The 16,355-nt window shown below is 38.5% G+C and overlaps 1 protein-coding gene across 4 annotated transcripts in view; it reads left to right on the forward strand.

Moving 5' to 3' along the window:
• LOC145509640 (uncharacterized) overlaps positions 1-16,355 on the forward strand; it is a 596,722-nt gene that overhangs the window by 80,379 nt on the left and 499,988 nt on the right. The window contains exon 3 of one of the 4 annotated variants that reach the window (XR_014056258.1): positions 4,505-5,771. The exons of the other annotated variants lie outside the window; for them this stretch is intronic. The gene's annotated coding sequence lies outside the window, so the exon portion shown is untranslated. Of the gene's footprint in view, positions 1-4,504; positions 5,772-16,355 lie in introns of those variants that run through there. 4 annotated transcript variants of the gene reach the window in all.

The following is a 16,355-nucleotide window of genomic DNA, read 5'->3' on the forward strand; positions in this document are numbered from 1 at the left end:
GATCAGAATATCCCCTTCTAAACACGTTGTCATGGTGGTGTGTGTCTGTTCTCCAGGGTGGGTTTCAGAGTGAGTTTACTTTATATTCCATCTCTGAAAATGCCCATTAACTTGAATGCCAGTCGGATTAAAAGGGGAAAAAACTCATTTTATGATTTGTACAGCTGTTTCTGAGTCCAGATTCTTATTAAAGGTACCCCAGTGGCATTTCCTTACCACAAGATTGACAGATTGGGGAAAGCTAAACATTTTCTTTTCTAAAGAACTAGTGGAAAACAGACCTATTTTCAGGATTGGCTTGTCCTTGGTAAAAAGTTTGAAACCACTGAGTTGCATCATGGCCATAAAGCAAAAATGCTATTCCAATGTCTTAATTTCTAGTCAGTGTTTAAGCAGCTGCAAAAGAAAAAAAAAAAAAAAAAAGGTTCTTCTGACCTTCCAAATCACTCCCAGTAAACTGATTTTGCTGAGCAATTTTACAATACTTACTTACTTTTCATGTTCAAACAGAGGCTCAGTATCTTTAAAACCCTATCTCTGAATGTCATGTGGTACATGCAGGATGATCTAGATGGATCTATAGCCTTGGTGGTAGGCTTTTGTTTAAGGGGACATGAAAAAAAATTCAAAAACTAAGAGAAGAGGAACTTTAGGATTTTGGGGGGAAAATGCATACGCACATGTTTCTCAAGGAGCTGACATCATTGAGATTTAGCAGTTGGGGTATCATTTAACCTGGCTCTTTCTTTTCCATTTTTCCTGCATTCCTCAGTGGGTTTCATTACCATTTGAGGCCAGCTCTGCAAGGGATGAAGAGGCATCATCTGCTCCCCAGGGAGGGATGGAGACTAATATAACAGAATTTCTAGTGTGTGAGCAAAAGTGCAGAAACACAAGCCTCTCATGGACTGTGGGAAACTAGAAAACTTTTCTTTTGAAATTATTTAAACTCCAAATCTAAGGGGAGAAACACCATAAAACTGCATGTTACAATCCAAAAGTGATCTCCCCTTCCAAGAGAAAAAGGCTGTGCTATGGTTCTAATTGATAACATACTTGTACTTTTTCCCACAAACAAATCTTCATACTTCTAAACCTACTGGTTGTAGATTATTCTACTCCTGATGGTTTGAGAACACCACAATTTCTTCCCAATTGAATGATTACTCACCCGAATAATTTGGTTGTAAAAATTAAGTAAAAAACAATTTCTTAAAATGTTCTAAACAAAGTTTGGTTTCTTTTTTCTGCTTTTTTTGCTGATGAACTTCCTATTAACCTAGAATATTCATCTTAGTTTCTTCATGATTTAACTTTCTTGTCCATGCAATAGAAATTATAAACAACTAAATATAAATCTCAACAAATATAAGGTGTTTTTCCCTTTTTTATGCTAATGAGTGGTAAATTCTGCCAGATAAAAGATGAAAATGGAGAGAAAAACTTGAAGTTGGACTTATTGAACGTTTAGCAAATTGTTGACCTGATAGAGATTAGAAATTGAGGTAGGGATATAGAACATCAAAAGAAAGAGAATTTACTGCTGAGAATAGGGAAAAGGGTGGGAAGTGGCTATAAAATAGTGAGAACTGCTTTCCATAAACCACATAAAACCCCACCTCATTACCCTATAGACATGGGGTACACACACAGTAAAATCTTTGTAATCTGGCATTTGAGAGGAAATTAGGTGCCAGTTAATGTCAAGTTATGTTTAATAAAGACTTAGCTCATGTTGTCTCAGGTGGTATCCTTCTTGGATTTCCCTTATCCTCCCCTTTAAGACTTAGGCATAAAAAGGCAGTGGTTTCTACATATAAATCATCAGTATTTGTTTAAAAAAAAAAAAAGGAAACCTTGGCATTGCAGAGCTCTACCATCCCACTCTTCACCAGAATGACCACCTGGCACAGTGGTCCTACCACTTGCTGTGTTTCACCTGCATTCAGCATCCTCATCTTTGAATTCATAGAAAATAGCTACATTTATCTCTTGCTAATGATGAGGCAAGAGGATCAGTAAGCATATATATATATATATACACCCTGACAATGTGAAGAAAGATGAGGCATAAACACTATAGCCACTCATTCATATATTTAAGTCCAGCAAAGGACGGCTGTCCAGCCTCCATGTCCTTGACCATCTAAGTTTTGGTTCAAACCTCAAGAGTGTGAAAGTGGATGGTAAACATCTAGATCTAACATACCTCCCCTAGTTCTTTTTACTTTCTGGTCATCGTCACCTCTCAGTTACATAGGTACTACAAAATGTCTGTGCTTCACTGTCCCCCACAAGCATGCCACTTTCATTCATCAAGCAGTTTTTCAGGAGCATCAAGCCTTGTGCTAGAACCTGGGGATGCAAATGAGACATCATCACTGCCCTTGATGAGACTGATATGCTGGCTTGAAGAACTGACTCTCTGCCTTCACCCAAATGTTTTGGCTGGCCCTGGTGCTTCAGAGTATCTACCCTGTCACATGACTTTAGATCTTCGGTTCTTGAGAACAGTTCTAGGTTAGAGAATTTTAAGATTCAGAGAATTTTAAGATTCAGAGAATTTTTAGGTTTAGAGAAGTTTAAGGTTAGAGAATTTTATGTTTGGAATTTGTGCAAAGGGAAATTGATAATGCTGGGAATCAGAGGTTCTTTTTTTTTTTATAAATTTATTTATTTTAGTTGGGGGCTATTCCCCTTCCTGGACCCCCCACCCACGTCCCTCCCCATCCCATCCCTCTGGGTCATCCCATTGCCCCGGCCCTGAGGTTCTTAAACTTAACTATATGACAGATTATTTGGCTTTCTAAGACTTTTTAAAAACATGCATTCCTAGCCTCATTTCGGCTTGGCTGAATTAGAGTTTTCATATCTAAGGCGCAGGGGATTCTGATGTGGGAAACTGTACCCGAAGTGTTTTCCTCAGCCGACTTGGAATCAGGTAAAGACTAGGAGAATCCTACTGAGTATATGAGTTTCCCAGGTGGTGCTAATGGTAAAGAACCCACCTGCCAATACAGGAGACACTGAGAAACACGGGTTTGATCCCTGAGTCGAGAAGGTTCTCTGGAGGAGAGCATGGCAACCCACTCCAGTATTCTTGCCTGGAGAATCCCCATGGACAGAGGAACCTGATGGGCTACAGTCCATAGGGTTTCACAGAGTCAGACACTACTGAAGTGACTTAGCAAGTACATGCACTGAATCTATATTTATGTCTTAATATATTGAAGAATTGTGTATAAAATATATTATAAAGCCTAGAATGAGGAATTATTGTCCAAGTGTGGACATATTACATCAATTTTCTCTTCTTGTTTTCTTGCCTAATCAAAAATTCCCATCATGTTTTAATATAGTGGGGACTTCATTGGTAGCTCAGCTGGTAAAGAATACAGCTGCGACGCAGGAGACCCCGGTGTGATTCCTGAGCCAGGAAGATCCCCTGCAGAAAGGATAGGCTACCCACACCAGTATTCTTGGGCTTGCCAAGTGGCTCAGATGGCAAAGAATCTGCCTACAATGAGGGAGACCTGGGTTTGATCCCTGGGTTGGGAAGATTCCCTGGAGGAGGGCATGGCAACCCATTCCAGTATTCTTGCCTGGAGAATCCCCGTGGACAGAGGTGTCTGGCAGGCTACAGTCCATGGGGTCGCAAAGAGTCAGAAACGACTGAGCGACTAAGCACTCACACATATTAATATAGTGTAGGGATTTCCTCTGCCAATATATTGCCATAGGTATTTCTGGGAGGTGCATAAAAATTCATAAATACAGCCTAGAATTTTTAGTGTATAAAGGTATATAATCTGATTACACAAATTTATAGAACCTGACTGATCATATGTAAGTATATGCAGTGTATGTTTAGTCAGAGGGTCCCAGGAATATATCCACAGAACTCTGAAACTTTTTAGTTCATAAATAGATTTTTTTTCCCCCACTAGTCTCAATAAAACACTAACTGCCCCCACCAAAGGATACATATGGACTAAATACAAATTTGTACTCCCTGCTAGAATTATTGTTTTTTATAATCCTTGTGGTCACAGATAGTTCATCTTTGCTTCATGGGAACTTTGGAATTTTTTAAGATATTACAGGCAGAGTGCCTGAGCCAACTTTGTTCTCCCCATCTCTGCCTTTCTCATTCTGTAAAAACGAAGGTACCAAGGTGGCAAATGGGCACAGACAGCCTTAGCTGCTGCGTGGCGATCTCTGTAGGTCTTGGACAAAGATTCTCTGGTTAACTTTGCCACATCTGATTCTGTGGACTTAATCATCACCCTTTTCCCTCTTTTCACTTTTTCCCTGGTTCCTCAGACCTCTTCATGCTGAGAGTGGCCTCTCACATCAGGCTTATGAATCATAAACCTCTCAAATTAAAAGTGGAAAAGACCCAGTGATTAGTCATCTATTCACTAATAAGAATCCTTTTGTGGGTTTGTGCATTTCTGTCCTTTACTAAGTTCTGGTTTTTTTTTTTTATTATTTTAAAGTACAGATGCCCAGGCTTCTGGAGCACCGTGTGCTTCCAGCAACCTCCGATTGAGGGATCTTACTGAGTAAGGCTTCCTGATGAAATGCAATGACCGCTGGGTTTAGAGTTCACTTCAACCCAAATATTCCAGTGACCTTGTGAAAGTCTCTTTTGAGTTTATTTTTTCATTGTTGAAAGGATAAAGTAGAATCACGTAGTGTTTAAAATTCTCTTTACTTTATACTTCTGTTTCCTTCTAAGACCTTCTCTATTTTGACTTAGCTCCCGTATATTTTATTTACTTATTGTATACGTATTTTTTTCTGTCTGAGTGAGGATTTTTTTTTCCTTTCTTAAGGCCAAGCGGTTTCTATTCAAATCTCTGCAGACTGATTGCAGAAGTATCCTGAAGAAAACTTAAGCATTGACCAACATTTATAAATCTCTGGCAGCACACCAAAACTGGTTAAAGAAGTAGGATGTATTATCTCATAGGCTTAGCTAATCTCAAAGTTATGGACCATCTCTGGACGTGAGGGCTTAATATGGAGGCAAGCTGCGGAGTGACAAATTAAAACTGATAAGACTGCTGTTCTGCCTCATCCTCCAAATATTTATAAGTTTTGAACTGAGCCTCTCACAGGAAGCAGGAGTCATTAGGAAGAGATGTTTTATATTACACTTGCTTGACAAGCATGTGTGAACATGAAGCATAGGAAATACTGTGAAGCATTATAATCACCTGTTGTTCAAATTAAAATGAAATCTGGGTTCAGAAATGCTAGTTTTAATTTAATTATGTGGTGTGACCAAGTTTTTCTCACTTAGGAACCAACTAAGTGGGTGATATGATGACATTTTCTAGGTCAAATCAATAAAACAAGTAAAAATATGTATGTAGGCTTTTTGAAATAATTCACTGATCCCACACAATCATTTGTTTCATTGATTCCAAAATGAAAAAGAAAATCCTCAAATGTTTTAAGAATTAAAGAGATGATAACTATCGTTATTGAATTCTCTCACATTTTCATTTTTCTTAGCTTAATATGAAAAGAGTGAGGTCATGACAAACTCTCTGGGTAGTGATTTCCAGCTCTCCAGCTTTGTAGTAAAATAGAATCTTAACATAAAATAGAAAGGATAAGAGCATATTTTGGGCTGTTTTCTCTTTTCAAATATTTGAGAACAAATATGTATCTATGAATGTAGAAATCTGTGAATATATATGTGAATAATTGCATATAATCTTTCTAAATGCAGCACAAAACTAAATTACAATTTTTAAAGATTGAATGTTTAATAATAGTTTTTCTTTTCAAAATTATAAGCCAAATATATAATCCTATTGTTGTTTATTGCAGTGAATGCCAGAGAACTCATTACTGAAAAAATTAATTTCTTCTTTATTTTTAATATTGGATTAAGTGATTCTTCTCAGGGTGAGGAAAAAAGAAAACTAGAAAAATAAGCGATAGTTATATCATGAACTGAACAAAGGCTAGTAGACAACCTCCATCAGTACCTTTTGGTTTCCCTAGAGAATAGATTGGGCTGTCGGTGCGAAAGCAGAGAGAGAAAGCCATTTTCATAGAGCAGCTGATAAACAAAAGTGTTCATTTATTTTTTTCTTTGTTACTTTCAACTCATGCATAATGTCATTAGCTATCTTAGAAAATCGTATTTCATACCCTTAGGAGTATCATTCAGTGCTCTTGGGATGGGGCAGCAGCATGTAAATGGCATGACTGTTGAGTAAGTGCCTCTTCTACAAAAATGAGTACTGTGCTTAGGGAGCTCAGTTCTAGGAGGCTCAATTTATTCCCCTACAACACAGTGTCGAACCTCACTTCCTCTGATTACAGTAGGGAGTGCTGTGTAAAGCCTGCTGTTCAGTGCCGGCACATAAAGATATGAGTGATACTGATGATGGATCCCTGCTAGATACCAACCATTGGGCCAAGTGCTTTATGTGCATTTTCATACTTAATCCTTTTCACATGCCCTGAGGTAGGTCTTGCTCTCATTTCTCCCTACTTCCCAGAGGAGTCACTGCTGCTGCTAAGTTGCTTCAGTCGTGTCCGACTCTGTGCGACCCCACAGACGGCAGCCCACCAGGCTCCTCCGTCCCTGGGATTCTCCAGGCAAGAACACTGGAGTGGGTTGCCATTTCCTTCTCCAGTGCATGAAAGGAAAAAGTGAAAGTGAAGTCGCTCAGTCGTGTCCGACTCTTAGCGACCCCATGGACTGTAGCCTACCAGGCTCCTCCGTCCATGGGATTTTCCAGGCAAGAGTACTGGAGTGGGGTGCCATTGCCTTCTCCGAGAGGAGTCACAGAGCTCCTAAATAACAGAACTGGACTCAGTACCCAGATTTGCTCAATCCCAAATCTGCATTCTTTACCACCAGACAGTACCTGCTTCCTAAATGACCATAGTGTTTCTTGAAAATGAGTTATTATTTACTCTTCTCATTTTATCTCAAAAAAAAAAAAAAAATAGTAGTTTGAGTGAGTGCAGAGATTCTCGAGAGTAAAGGGAGGAAATTATACACATATCCAACCAACACACTCCTCAATCATCATTAATTTACCAAATAAGCCCTCAAATGGAAAGATTATGGGTTTTCCAACTTTAATGAAAATGGACAAAGTGAAAACAGATCTCTTTTATGTTTGTGTTAATGTATTTTCTTTAATGTGGTTAGAATTGGAAGAGATTCAGAGCCTGGCTTAAACACAATGTAAACTGGTCATAAAAACCCACATGAATGTGGCTATATATTGCTGACATGATGTTGACCAGTTGTCATATACATTGGCTGCCTTATGTAGAGGGTTAGGGAAAACCACTCCATATGGCCTATATTCCAAAGTGGTACAAATTTTGGAATGACTATAGTGGGGCTCTTAACTAAATCCCAGAGGCTAACTGATTTGGAGGAATGACTTCAGAAAATTCCAGCAAACTTGAAATAAGATATAAGGATCACTAAAAGATATGGGGTCTATAAATGACCCCTGCGAATAAAGCATACCCTTCAGATTTAAGGATTTGTGAATATAGTTTTAATATTAATCATGAGGTATGTGTTGTGTTTATTTGACTCTGGTCCACTTAAACCATTTCAACCTTTGCCTGCCATTCCCTTCTGGTGATTATTCCTGCTGTTGCTATCTGTAGAAAGCCCATGATCTAGTATCTCCTGCTTCTTACAGGGTCAGTCATTATTGAAAAGATGTGTCAAAGGGCAGATGAGCTTCCAAGGTTTCTTCCTGGTGTAAGAAAGCTTGAGAGAATTTGAAAAACTGCAAGAAAATAGTTTATGCATTAATAGGAAGAAAAGGTTTCCCATGGAACAGTCAATTAAAAAATAGTCCAAAAATATATACATGTATAAAAACTCTAAAAGCTCATCATAGTATGTATTTTTCTTCAAGAACACCGTAATGTTTTTGCTGCTACCTTGGTATTTAAATTTAGTGTTCCTACTCCTAGCATGAAATGATGAGAAAGGAATAAAATAATAGAGGGATATAGCTAACCTGGGCAAGGGGTAAGATGCAAGGACTTCTACTAAAGAGTGAGGAGATGAACTCTATAGTTTCAGAAACAAGACAATTAAAACAGATGTGCGTAGACCTGCAGCCTTTTTTCCTACTCTATGCATTTCCTTAATGGTCATAACTCATGTGGGGAGTATTGATGAGTAATTTAAAAAGGAACAGAAATATTAACAAGAAAAAGGGTAATGCTAAGAGCTATTCCCCCAATGTGAACTAAACATTTATAATCACATTCTGTATATTATTTTGTGTGAAAAAATTGTTTCTCTTTTGCTTTTGGATATCTAGGTGGACCATATTCTTCAGGCTCTTTTGCAGTTTTTTTTTGTTTGTTTTCATTTTTGGCAGTTTTTAAATACATCCATGGAAATGAGTTTTAGCCATTGGAATGGAGGTGGAAATGATGAATAACACACAGTTTTTCCTATAAAAGCTTTCTGTGTGAGATTCTCTATGATTTATATCAATCTGCCTCACAGATATCTCAGATGATGTAGAGAAGGGCAGAACCACAAGATCTTACATATCTAAGTTACTTCTATAAACATCACCACCAAAATCAGGAATACCACTCAGACTTCTTTATGAATTATATTTTGTTCAATTAGTGGTATTTTGGGGTTTCTTTAATAACATTTAACCTCCCTTTACAGTTGCAATAGTATAACCAATTATAGGTAAACCAAGCCTCTTTGACATTCAGTAAGTGATAACTGGCTCATGGCTCTTGAAAATGTGTGCAAAAAATGAAAATTATATGCCTTGTTAAATTGTATTTAAGTGTATCCAATGACGTGAACCCCTTCTATACAAGATTATCTAATTCCTGTACAAAATGCATGGGGACATCCACAAAGGTGAAGTGATAGTCCAATGCAAATGTCACACGAAGCAGCAAGTGATGCTGGGAGATCTGCTCATAAAAGCAGTTACATTTGTGCATCTGTAGTATGCCAGGCCCTACACGGAGTTCGGAACTGATTTTAGTATTCTAGCAACCCCATGAGGTATTGGTCTCTCCCTATTACAAATATGAAAACTAATATCTCAGAAGTTATACACTTTGGCCATAATTAAGCAATTGGTAAATGGAGTGTCCTGGATACTAGGCTGGTTCCTCATGGCAGTTGGGAATACTGCTACTTGGGACCTATAACGGTATCAGAATTCACTCCTAATACTCTAGATCTCAGAAATGTTTGCTCATGAAAGACGTTCAAGGAAGCATGTGGGAGCTTCGTTGTTGGAACCTGATTACTCAGTCTCCTCAGATGAAGAGAAGGAACACCTCGCTTTCAGCGAGGAAGAGGGTGAGCAGGCATAGGATGAGAGGTCGCCTAGGATCGGGAGCCAGAAGGAAGAGCTCCAAAGAGAAACTCAGGTTATTCTGTAAAGAGAGGAATTTGGAGGCTCTCTGGCTCTTAAACTCCCACTGAAGAAAAACTTCAACCTATTTTTTTCAAGCTAATGTGAACAGGATTGTTCTCCAGACTTTGGAAACCCTGTCTTTTCTGACTTGGAATATATGCAGATATTCTGCAAATTGCGGTGGTTTGACATTAATCTAGAGCTACAGTGTCAGCTGGAGGCACGCTGGTTACCTGGTCAGCTTAGGAATTGATAAATGATGCTTTGGCATACTATGGTAACTTGTCATTATTAAAAAGTGGTCAGAAATTGTATAACTTTACCCCCAAATAGTAATGATATGAAAACCCTGCAAAGCCTGAGGTGCACACGAGGGCTTACAGAGTAATTGGTATGTTTTTCTCTTGGATTGCCTTGAAATTCTGCCAGTGTTCCCCAAAGATAAAGAACAGAATATGCAATGTGACTGTAGTAATTTTGATTGGATGTTCTCTGAGAAGCCCTCTCTGTAGAAAGAATACAACTCTCTTTACCATATGAGCAGTTCCAATGGGGACTTCATTAGGGTAGTTAATGGGAAACTGACCGAATTTGGGACATTAACATGTCTGTTGTTTGCTTTTTCTGAATCATCTTTGAACCATGGCTTAAAAATGTGTGTCAAGGACAGGGGTCAGAGGATATTGTAGGGGTTCTTGTATGTGTGTGCCTGTCCCAGCAGATCTGTGAACATTACAAATGAAAGGTCTTGGCCAAAGTATCCTAGGCCTTAGTTCATGAGAATTGGGAATTAATTGGAAGGCTAAAAATAAATAAGTAAAGCCCATTGAATGCACTGGCATCTTCTCACAAACTTTACTGAACACAAAGAAAATACATAAGAACAAAACACTCCCTAGTAAGCCCAAACTCAGCATCTGTCTTTTGTTTCTCTCAGGGATGTGTTCAAGATGGTTTAGAAACTCAAGTGAGGTGATAAATCTGCCAGAGCTGAAAAGTTCCTAGCTTTTTCTTCCTTCTCCTTGTTAGAGGGGCCACAGAATTTCCTAGAAATAACTTGTGCTGGTAAGCTAGACTTCATCTGTAAAGGTCAAATAGAAGCCTTGAGCCAGGTCATCCTTTACCTTCTAGACACTAATTTCCATAATTTCTGTCTATGCTAAGTCGCTCAGTCATGTTCAATCTTCACTTGTATCTGTGTCAGTCTTTGTGACCCCATGGACTGCAGCCCTCCAGGCTCCTCTGTCCATGGGATTCTCCAGGCAAGAATACTGGAGTTGGCTGCCATTTCCTTCTCCCAGGGATCTGCCTAACCCAGGGATCGAACCCACATCCCTCATGTCTCCTGCATTGGCAGGCAGGTTCTTTACCACCAGTGCCACCTGGGAACTCCATACGGATCCAGATTCCCTCGTGGGCTTCATTCAACCCAAGGTTTTAGGCAAATTTGTATTTGTGTCATAAGGCATGTTGGCACTTGGCTGAGGCTAGAATGCACAGTCCGTCCCCAGTTCCTGAAACCCTACTACTGTACTCTCTAAAATTTAAAGTCTATCATTAGCAAAGTTTCCTAGATTCTCAAATCCTTCTTTGACTGTTCCCTTCCTCTCTGGCTCCAAGTGAAAACTGAGTGTCCCTTGAAGTTGATACCTTGCCTGCAGTTCTGTCAAGTCACAGATTTTTCTTCTCCTCACGCCCTTTACTTCTGGGCCTGTGGGTGGGCTAGCAGTCCTCTTTGCCTCTCATTCCCGCTTCCAGAACATTCTGCCTCGTCTCAGTCTCTTCCCCACCCCAGGTTTGAACCTTACTTCTTTTCACAGCACCCCACTAACCCTCCTTGTTGCTCTCACTTATCAATCCTTCAGTCATTTCCCCTTGATAGTCACAGACTCATTGGCACTCTCTCCAGCAGTACTCTGCTCTCATCCTTGGAGATTTCGATGCCTGCTTGGATGTTCCTTCTAACACCCTAGTCTCTTAGGACTCTCCCCCGTGCTTACTGTGTTTCACTTACACTGGTCTTCTTTTTATTCTTTAAACATTCTTCTGCCGCAGAGCCCTGCCCTTGATGTTGTTTTTGTCTGGAATACTTTCCCCCTGGTATCTACATTCCTCACTAATATCGTATCTTTATTAAAATGGCAACTTCTATTGTGATCGTCTGTGACCACTGATTAAAATTAATCATCCTTCTCACCATACTTCCTATTCTCTTTTCTGCTTTAGCTTTCTCAATGTAATATGCTATTCATTTTACTTATTTATTTGTTGATTGACTTATTCTCTCCCAGAATGTAAGCTCCTTAAGGACAGGGATTTATTTTTTATGGTTTGTTTTTTTTTTTCATTGCTAAATGCTCAGCATCTTTAACAGTGCCTGATACATATGCCACTAAAATATATGATGAATAAATAAATAGTCCTGTTACTCATAAAATGATATCACCTAGGCCTAATGTATGGGTGTTTAGCCATAACTTTCTTCTTGTATGATCACTTGGTTGAAATTCCGACTGTGTCATAGAACTTATACATGCTCACCTGTCTTTCCATGAGCAGGCATGACTATGGCTTACCACACAAAGATTTGTGGAGAAAATAATTAAATGGGAGGGTTCTATATTAGTTTTCTAGGGCTGCCATATCAAAATACCACAAACTGAATGGCTTAAACAACAGAAATTTATTGCCGCACAGTTCTGGAGGCTAGACATACTAAATTAAGATAACATTAGTATTAGTTCTCTCTGGGGGCTGTGAGCAAGAATTTATTCTATGCCTCTCTCCTTGGCTTCTACTGCTTTGCTGAGAATCTGTGACATTTCTTGGTACATAGATGCATCACACTGACCTCTACTTTTGTCTTCACATAGCATTCACTTTCCAAGTGTGTGTGTCTCTGTCTCCAAACGTTTCCCTGTTATTAGGATACCGATTATATTGGTTTGGTAGTGCAGTGGTAAAGAACCAACCTGCCAATGCAGGAGACACAAGAGACGCAAGTTCGATCCCTGGCTTGGGAAGATGCCCTGGAGAAGTAAATGGCAACCCACTCCAAAATTCTTGCCTCGAATATTTTATAGACAGAGGAACCTGACATGTGGTAGTCCATGGTGTCACAAAGAATCGGACACGACTGAGCTGCAGACACACACACACACACACACACACACACACACACACCATCCAGAACACACACACACACACACACACAACATCCAGAATGTGTACCTGTCTATATCTATCTATATTGGTTTGGGGCCCATCCTAGTGATATCATTTTTAACTTGATTACTTCTATAAAGACATCTCCAAATAAGGGCACATTCTGAGATTCTGAGAGTGAGGACTTCAACAGATGAATTTTGAGAGGACAGAATTCAACCCTTAACAGAGTTTATATCCCTAGTATGGAACAATATGCTACCAGAGGGAATGCGTGTTTAATGATATTGAAAGTTTCATAGATAGCAACTAACTTAATGATTAAAAAAAAAAAAAAATCCTTGAGCTTACACTCCCTGACTGCCTCATCTATAATTCCCACCATGTTCCCCTCTTGAAAAAAGATATAATGAAGATGATTAAGATATGTAAAAATTAGTAAGAGACTCAGGTCAACACAGTATAATTTTATTGATTTCACTTTAAAATTAAGTCGTCAGAGTTAAAGCAATTCACGTACAGGAAAGTAATTGGAATATTTTAAGCCAATTTAACACAGTTCACAGAGAAGTCTTGAGAGAGAAAGCAACAGATGTCAGGCTGACCAGGCTGACAAAAGTGAGAGCGCCCAAGGGAGACCTCTGGGACGGTGGGTAGCGGATGGCATGCTTCTTTTGTCCAAAGGCACAGACTTTAATCCCTTCATGCAAATCCAAATATAGAGTTTATTTTTTTTTTTCAAGGCTGAAAACATATAACAGCTGCTGCTACCTCTGAAGTGGCAGAGAAACGTCTTCTTAAGGCTGGGAGTATGTTTTAGCAAAAGCCTAAATATAACAGTGAAAATAAGATGAAGCTCACATTACTTATATAAGATAATATTCACATGCGGAGAACAGGTTTCTATGGCTGGGAAAAATAAGTTCCGATTTTCCTATGGTTGGACGATAACGATCATGGATTCATTGAAAAATAAGTTCCGATTTTCCTATGGTTGGACGATAACGATCATGGATTCATTGTGCTAGCACTCGTTATGCATCTCCTACGTATTAGAGACAAGCTATTATCAGATGAGTAAGACACAGTTCCTTCCCTCAAACTGCTCACGATCTGATGAGACGGGAAAATTAAGCCTTGTAATACACTGAAATAAGTGACCTAAATAGGGCATTAGAGAAGCATGATAGAAGGGCATCCTTCTTGCTTTAAACCTGGAAAAAATCAGGAAATACATCTAAAATGCCTAATTTAAACGGAGTCACTAAAGAATGCTTACCTGGCCAAAGAAGGGTGGACAGGGAGTTTGAGGTGGGCAGGAGAAGCGGAAGCCAAGTCACACGGGCACGAGGTAGGATGCTGGGCACAGAGGGCTAGAATTTATTTTTATATTTGACTCTATTCTAAAAACTACAGGAAGTCACTGAAGATTTTAAAGCAGGAGAAAGATGTGATCATAGTTACATTTCAGAAAAAGTGTACCCTGGCATTTACATGGAAAATGAGTTGAATGAAAGTGAAAAAATAATGAGGAAGGTGAAAGCAGAGTGATCCATTTGCAACTATTTTGATAGTGCAGATATTGTCTAAAACAGCAGAGGAAGAAGAGAAGAGATTTATGAGACCTGCCAAAGATAGAATCAACAGAACATGAGACATGAGGAGGATGAATTAAGTGAGAAATATGAAGATGGCTCCCAATGTCACACTGCAGATCTTCATTGAGGATCTGCTGAGCTTGGTGTGTTTGTGCTAGATCTGTATAAAGATTTCTAACTATCATTGGATAGGTTTGAAACACTGAACAGAGACCATGGCTGTAGGTACAGACTTGGGAGTCATCTTAAAAATTGTTGATTTTGCCAAAGAGAACAAAACCATCTACATTTAGATTAAAAAAAAAACATACAGGAGAAAGAACATAGTTCTTTTTTTTCTTTTCAAGATTGAAAATAAAAAGATGATGAAAAATAGGAAGAACAGTATTATGAAACAGCCTGTTACCAAAGAAGAGTGTTTAATTATATTGATTGTCTCCAAGAAGGCAAGTAACAATGATGAAAACATTCGCAGAGTTTGACACATAGGAGGTCATTGAAAACCCTGGTAAATGAAGTCATTCTCAAAAACTACCTTAAGGTAATTGAACATAGTTAGTCTGTATGCTGATGTTTAATTCGTATCTCTGATAGTAAAATAATTTTAAAAATATCTTCCCTCAGAGCTTATGTTCTAATATGGGTGAAGTAGAGACACAAGAAAATTTAAAAGGGGGGGGGGAAGCATATATCTGCAAGAGAAGAAAATTTGCTGGGAATATATTTATATTTTACTTTTTGATTTCTGTAGTTCTTTGAGTATTATTTTATGGATTGTAAGCAGAAGGGGGAGAGGAAGGATGAGAGAAGATAGAATATGATGAGAATTCATGAAGTTGTAACTAATGTAGAGTACGTGTGTCATCAGATATAAATAGAGCTTCCCAGCAGAGAGTTCAAGCTATTTCTCCTCTCTGTCATCCAGTTTCTATTCTTCTTTTCTCTGTCCCTTTATCTTCTCACCCTTGTGTTTTTCTATCCTCTGACAGCTTCAGCAATAAAATAACACTGCTGGATTAGTGGGAACATGATATAGTATTGTTGTTTAGGTAAAGACAAGGTTCCACTGTAAATGCAGTGTAAATATAATCAGTGGGGGTCCAGCTTAGACCCTACAGCCTGTGAATTTTGGTGAAATACTTCTTTACAAACCAGTGGCAAAGCCTTGCAAAGTAAACGTTTCCAGGTATTGAAATTTACGTGTAACTGGTCTTGTCTGTGAACTTCATTGAGCTTTACAATGTTGGGGATATTGTTAAAGGTTGTTAAAAGCAAAGATCCATAAAACACAGTGCTCTCCTAGAGGTGTTTACAGACATGTAATGAGATGTCACTTGTACACTAATAGCTATTTTATGTGAAAATATTTCCAGTGTTAAATTTCTGTTAAAGTGACAGCCCATATTAAGTCAACTTAGATGTCTCTTTTCTGGAATTGCTGTCCCAAAGGACTGTGAAGTTCCATTTGCCATGACATCATCACATTGAGATATCTTTCATCCATATTCTACTTTCACACAGTTGATGCCAACTCAGATCCATAAACTCCACCTACCTTTGGCTACTTGTTGGTTGAATTGATTTATGCTTGAGTCTGTGAGTAGAAGAGGTGTGTTTTGACAAGTCCTATTTCTTTACAAATACATCCTGAGGTTCTCACCTCTATTTCTATATTAAACTTCCAAATCCTTCTTGATAATGAAAGAAGACATCTAAGAACATACTAGCTTTTCTATAATGGTGGAAAATCTTATTTCAGGGCTCAATCACCCACAAATTCACTATTTTAATCTAAGTAAACTTTGTCTTTTCCTATAGCTAGAGGTGGAAGAAGGAAATTGTATAAGTTTTGTTAAGAAAGGGAGAATCAAAATTAGAGCATCCTTATTTTGTCTAGATTACTCCTGCTATCCCTGTATAATTACTTAATAGCATCCCCTTTTAGTAGCCAGAGTGTCCCACTCTGGGCAATAAATTACATAGTCATATTACTTAAAGTCTCTTTCTAAGATCTAAAGAATTACCAAGAGATTGAGGCTCTCATGAATATGGTGAGAAAAATAGTAGTATCTATTTCTAATTAACATCTAATAAATGGAAGGGGCAACTTTTTTCCCGCTGTTTCTTATTGTTAATCTACTTTTTAAAAATGTGTTATTGTGGACAATTTCAAGTATAC

This window comes from Giraffa tippelskirchi, chromosome 6, assembly GCF_054371585.1.
Source record: "Giraffa tippelskirchi isolate mGirTip1 chromosome 6, T2T-mGirTip1v1.2.pri, whole genome shotgun sequence".
Lineage (NCBI taxonomy): Eukaryota > Metazoa > Chordata > Mammalia > Artiodactyla > Giraffidae > Giraffa > Giraffa tippelskirchi.